Source organism: Osmerus mordax, chromosome 2 (genome assembly GCF_038355195.1).
Source record: "Osmerus mordax isolate fOsmMor3 chromosome 2, fOsmMor3.pri, whole genome shotgun sequence".
NCBI lineage: Eukaryota > Metazoa > Chordata > Actinopteri > Osmeriformes > Osmeridae > Osmerus > Osmerus mordax.
The window spans coordinates 2,525,537-2,531,758 of record NC_090051.1 but is presented as its reverse complement, the minus strand read 5'-3'; the positions used below and the strand labels follow the sequence as shown (position 1 = coordinate 2,531,758).

The window sequence follows — 6,222 nt, the reverse complement described above, 5'->3', positions numbered from 1 at the left end:
TCCCTCCCTACTCTCTCCCCCACCCTCCCTCCCTACTCTCTCCCCCCACCCTCCCTCCCTACTCTCTCCCCCACCCTCCCTCCCTACTCTCTCCCCCCACCCTCCCTCCCTACTCTCTCCCCCCACCCTCCCTCCCTACTCTCTCCCCCCACCCTCCCTCCCTACTCTCCCTCCCTACTCTCTCCCCCCACCCTCCCTCCCTACTCTCTCTCCCCCCACCCTCCCTCCCTACTCTCTCCCCCACCCTCCCTCCCTACTCTCTCCCCCCACCCTCCCTCCCTACTCTCTCCCCCCACCCTCCCTCCCTACTCTCTCCCCCCCACCCTCCCTCCCTACTCTCTCCCCCCCCACCCTCCCTCCCTACTGTCTCCCCCCACCCTCCCTCCCTACTCTCCCTCCCTACTCTCTCCCCTCACCTCCCTCCCTACTCTCCCACCCTCCCTCCCTACTCTCTCCCCCCACTCCTCATCTCCCTCCACTGGCTTCCCATCACGGCCCGCATCAGATTCAAGACTCTGGTACTGACCTTCCGAGCGGTGAACGGGACTGCTCCCGACTACATCAAGTCTCTCCTCCAGCCTTACACCCCCCCCCCCCCCCCCCCCCCCCCCGCCACCTACGGTCTTCTTCTGACAACCGTCTGCTCTTATGGTTCTTCCTTCTGACACTTATTTAGGTTTTTCACAATGTGTGCTTCTTGTTTGGCTCCCCGCAATGTTTGGGGCGTCTCAGTGTTATGATCAGTGACCTGTGCTCTTTTGTAAAGCTCTCTCTTGGAAGTCGCTTTGGAGAAAAGCGTCTGCTAAATGAATAAATGTAAATGTACTCTCTCACCCTCCCTCCCTACTCTCTCCCCCCACCCTCCCTCCCTACTCTCTCCCCCCCACCCTCCCTCCCTACCCTCCCTCCCTACTCTCTCCCCCCACCCTCCCTCCCTACTCTCCCTCCCTACTCTCTCCTCCCACCCTCCCTCCCTACCCTCCCTCGCTACTCTCTCCCCCCACCCTCCCTCCCTACTCTCTCCCCCCACCCTCCCTCCCTACTCTCTCCCCCCACCCTCCCTACTCTCTCCCCCCCACCCTCCCTCTCTACTCTCTCCCCCCACCCTCCCTACTCTCTCCCCCCCACCCTCCCTCTCTACTCTCTCCCCCCACCCTCCCTCCCTACTCTCTCCCCCCACCCTCCCTACTCTCTCCCCCCCACCCTCCCTCTCTACTCTCTCCCCCCACCCTCCCTACTCTCTCCCCCCCCACCCTCCCTCTCTACTCTCTCCCCCCACCCTCCCTCCCTACTCTCTCCCCCCACCCTCCCTACTCTCTCCCCCCACCCTCCCTCTCTACTCTCTCCCCCCCCCACCCTCCCTCCCTACTCTCTCCCCCCACCCACCCACCCTCCCCCCACCCTCCCTCCCTACTCTCTCCCCCCCCACCCTCCCTCCCTACTCTCTCCCCCCACCCTCCCTCCCTACCCTCCCTCCCTACTCTCTCCACCCTCCCTCCCTACTTTCTCTCTCCCCCCACCCTCCCTCCCTACTCTCTCCCCCACCCTCCCTCCCTACTCTCTCCCCCCCACCCTCCCTCCCTACTCTCTCCCCCCCACCCTCCCTCCCTACCCTCCCTCCCTACTCTCTCCCCCCCACCCTCCCTCCCTACTTTCTCTCTCCCCCACCCTCCCTCCCTACTCTCTCCCCCACCCTCCCTCCCTACTCTCTCCCCCCCACCCTCCCTCCCTACTTTCTCTCTCCCCCCACCCTCCCTCCCTACCCTCCCTCCCTCCCTCCCTACCCTCCCTCCCTACTCTCTCCCCCCACCCTCCCTCCCTACTCTCTCCCCCCCCACCCTCCCTCCCTACTCTCTCTCTCCCCTCACCCTCCCTCCCCACTCTCTCCCCCCACCCACCCTCCCCCCACCCTCCCTCCCTACTCTCTCCCCCCACCCTCCCTCCCTACTCTCTCCCCCCCACCCTCCCTCCCTACCCTCCCTCCCTACTCTCTCCCCCCCACCCTCCCTCCCTACTTTCTCTCTCCCCCACCCTCCCTCCCTACTCTCTCCCCCACCCTCCCTCCCTACTTTCTCCCCCCCACCCTCCCTCCCTACCCTCCCTCCCTCCCTACCCTCCCTCCCTACTCTCTCCCCCCCACCCTCCCTCCCCACCCTCCCTCCCTACTCTCTCCCCCCCCACCCTCCCTCCCTACTTTCTCTCTCCCCCACCCTCCCTCCCTACTCTCTCCCCCACCCTCCCTCCCTACTCTCTCCCCCCAACCCTCCCTCCCTACTCTCTCCCCCCCACCCTCCCTCCCTACCCTCCCTCCCTACTCTCTCCCCCCCACCCTCCCTCCCTACTTTCTCTCTCCCCCACCCTCCCTCCCTACTCTCTCCCCCACCCTCCCTCCCTACTCTCTCTCCCCCACCCTCCCTCCATACTCTCTCCCCCCCACCCTCCCTCCCTACTCTCTCCCCCCACCCTCCCTACTCTCCCTCACTACTCTCTCCCCCCACCCTCCCTCCCTACCCTCCCTCCCTACTCTCTCCCCCCCACCCTCCCTCCCTACTCTCTCCCCCCACCCTCCCTCCCTACTCTCTCCCTACTCTCTCCCCCCAACCCTCCCTCCCTACTCTCTCCCCCCACCTTCCCTCCCTACTCTCTCCCCCCCACCCTCCCTCCCTACTCTCTCTCCCCCACCCTCCCTCCCTACTCTCTCCCCCCACCCTCCCTCCCTACTCTCTCTCTCCCCCACCCTCCCTCCCTACTCTCTCCCCCCCCCCTCCCCCCCCCCCCCCCCCCCCCCGCCACCTACGGTCTTCTTCTGACAACCGTCTGCTCTTATGGTTCTTCCTTCTGGCACTTATTTAGGTTTTTCACAATGTGTGCTTCTTGTTTGGCTCCCCGCAATGTTTGGGGCGTCTCAGTGTTATGATCAGTGACCTGTGCTCTTTTGTAAAGCTCTCTCTTGGAAGTCGCTTTGGAGAAAAGCGTCTGCTAAATGAATAAATGTAAATGTACTCTCTCACCCTCCCTCCCTACTCTCTCCCCCCACCCTCCCTCCCTACTCTCTCCCCCCCACCCTCCCTCCCTACTCTCTCCCCCCACCCTCCCTCCCTACCCTCCCTCCCTACTCTCTCCCCCCCACCCTCCCTCCCTACTTTCTCTCTCCCCCACCCTCCCTCCCTACTCTCTCCCCCACCCTCCCTCCCTACTCTCTCCCCCCCACCCTCCCTCCCTACTTTCTCTCTCCCCCACCCTCCCTCCCTACTCTCTCCCCCCCCCACCCTCCCTCCCTACTCTCTCCCCCCACCCTCCCTCCCTACCCTCCCTCCCTACCCTCCCTCCCTACTCTCTCTCTCCCCCACCCTCCCTCCCTACTCTCTCCCCCCCACCCTCCCTCCCTACTCTCTCCCCCCACCCTCCCTCTCTACTCTCCCTCCCTACTCTCTCCCCCCACCCTCCCTCCCTACTCTCTCCCCCCTCCCTCCCTCCCTACTCTCCCTCCCTACTCTCTCCCCCCACCCTCCCTCCCTACCCTCCCTCGCTACTCTCTCCCCCCACCCTCCCTCCCTACTCTCTCCCCCCACCCTCCCTCCCTACCCTCCCTCCCTACTCTCTCCCCCCACCCTCCCTCCCTACTTTCTCCCCCCCCCCCCCCCCCCCCACCCCGCCACCTACGGTCTTCTTCTGACAACCGTCTGGTGGTCCCACCGCTCAAGAGCACCCGCTCCCAACCCAAGCTCTTCTCCTGTCTGGCCCCCCAATGGTGGAATCACCTCCCCACCTCCATCAGAGACACTGACTGTCTCTCCACCTTCAAGAAAAGGCTCAAGACGCACTTGTTCCGGGAGTACAACGGTATTTAAGGATGATTTGCTGGACCTGATTTTAGTTTCCTCCAGGATCACAATGACTCTTACTTAGAGACTTGTTGCTCTTGTTGGTTAACTGTAACTGATTTAAAATGATCGTACTCGCTGTGAAATATATTTTTACTGTTGCTTGTTTTTTCTACAGGTACACTCTTGCACTTTTTTGAGGTTCATGTTGTTTAATTGTAACTTACTCAACTACAAGCTCTTATGGTTCTTCCTTCTGGCACTTATTTAGGTTTTTCACAATGTGTGCTTCTTGTTTGGCTCCCCGCAATGTTTGGGGCGTCTCAGTGTTATGATCAGTGACCTGTGCTCTTTTGTAAAGCTCTCTCTTGGAAGTCGCTTTGGAGAAAAGCGTCTGCTAAATGAATAAATGTAAATGTACTCTCTCACCCTCCCTCCCTACTCTCTCCCCCCACCCTCCCTCCCTACTCTCTCCCCCCACCCTCCCTCCCTACTCTCTCCCCCCACCCTCCCTCCCTACTCTCTCCCCCCCACCCTCCCTCCCTACTCTCTCCCCCCCCACCCTCCCTCCCTACTCTCTCCCCCCACCCTCCCTCCCTACTCTCTCCCAACACCCTCCCTCCCTACTCTCCCTCCCTACTCTCTCCCCCCACCCTCCCTCCCTACTCTCTCCCCCCTCCCTCCCTACCCTCCCTCCCTACTCTCTCCCCCCACCCTCCCTCCCTACTTTCTCCCCAATCCCTCCCCCCCCCCCCCCCCGCCACCTACGGTCTTCTTCTGACAACCGTCTGCTCTTATGGTTCTTCCTTCTGGCACTTATTTAGGTTTTTCACAATGTGTGCTTCTTGTTTGGCTCCCCGCAATGTTTGGGGCGTCTCAGTGTTATGATCAGTGACCTGTGCTCTTTTGTAAAGCTCTCTCTTGGAAGTCGCTTTGGAGAAAAGCGTCTGCTAAATGAATAAATGTAAATGTATTCTCTCACCCTCCCTCCCTACTCTCTCCCCCCTCCCTCCCTCCCTACTCTCTCCCCCCCACCCTCCCTCCCTACTCTCTCCCCCCACCCTCCCTCCCTACTCTCTCCCCCCACCCACCCTCCCCCCACCCTCCCTCCCTACTCTCTCCCCCCACCCTCCCTCCCTACTCTCTCCCCCCACCCTCCCTCCCTACCCTCCCTCGCTACTCTCTCCCCCCACCCTCCCTCCCTACTCTCTCCCCCCACCCTCCCTCCCTACTCTCCCTCCCTACTCTCTCCCCCCACCCTCCCTCCCCACCCTCCCTCCCTACTCTCTCCCCCCACCCTCCCTCCCTACTCTCTCCCCCCACCCTCCCTCCCTACTCTCTCCCCCCCACCCTCCCTCCCTACTCTCACCCCACCCTCCCTCCCTACTCTCCCTCCCTACTCTCTCCCCCCACCCTCCCTCCCTACCCTCCCTCCCTACTCTCTCCCCCCACCCTCCCTCCCTACCCTCCCTCGCTATTCTCTCCCCCCCACCCTCCCTCCCTACTCTCTCCCCCCACCCTCCCTCCCTACCCTCCCTCCCTACTCTCTCCCCCCACCCTCCCTCCCTACCCTCCCTCCCTACTCTCTCCCCCCACCCTCCCTCCCTACCCTCCCTCCCTACTCTCTCCCCCCACCCTCCCTCCCCACCCTCCCTCCCTACTCTCTCCCCTCACCCTCCCTCCCTACTCTCTCCCCCCCACCCTCCCTCCCTACTCTCTCCCCCCTCCCTCCCTACTCGCTCCCCCCACCCTCCCTCCCTACCCTCCCTCCCTACTCTCTCCCCCCACCCACCCTCCCTACTTTCTCCCCCACCCTCCCCCCCTCCCCACTCTCCCCACCCTCCCTCCCCACACTCCCTCCCTACTCTCTCCCCCCACCCTCCCTCCCCACTCTCTCCCTACTCTCTCCCCCCACCCTCTCTCCCTACCCTCCCTCCCTACTCTCTCCCCCACCCTCCCTCCCTACTCTCTCCCCCCCACCCTCCCTCCCTACTCTCTCCCCCCACCCTCCCTCCCTACTCTCCCTCCCTACTCTCTCCCCCCACCCTCCCTCCCTACCCTCCCTCCCTACTCTCTCCCCCAACCCTCCCTCCCTACTCTCTCCCCCCACCCTCCCTCCCTACCCTCCCTCGCTACTCTCTCCCCCCACTCCTCCCTACTCTCTCCCCCCACCCTCCCTCCCTACTCTCTCCTCCCTACTCTCTCCCCCCACCCTCCCTCCCTACTCTCTCCCCCCACCCTCCCTCCCTACCCTCCCTCCCTACTCTCTCCCCCCATCCTCCCTCCCTACTCTCTCCCCCCACCCTCCCTCCCCACCCTCCCTCCCTACTCTCTCCCCCCACCCTCCCTCCCTACTCTCCCTCCCTCCCCACTCTCCCTCCCTACTCTCTCCCGCCAC

At 63.6% G+C, this 6,222-nt stretch overlaps 1 protein-coding gene across 2 annotated transcripts in view; it reads left to right on the top strand.

Moving 5' to 3' along the window:
• LOC136933034 (NACHT, LRR and PYD domains-containing protein 12-like) overlaps window positions 1-6,222 on the top strand; it is a 134,693-nt gene that overhangs the window by 67,843 nt on the left and 60,628 nt on the right. The window lies entirely within an intron of this gene.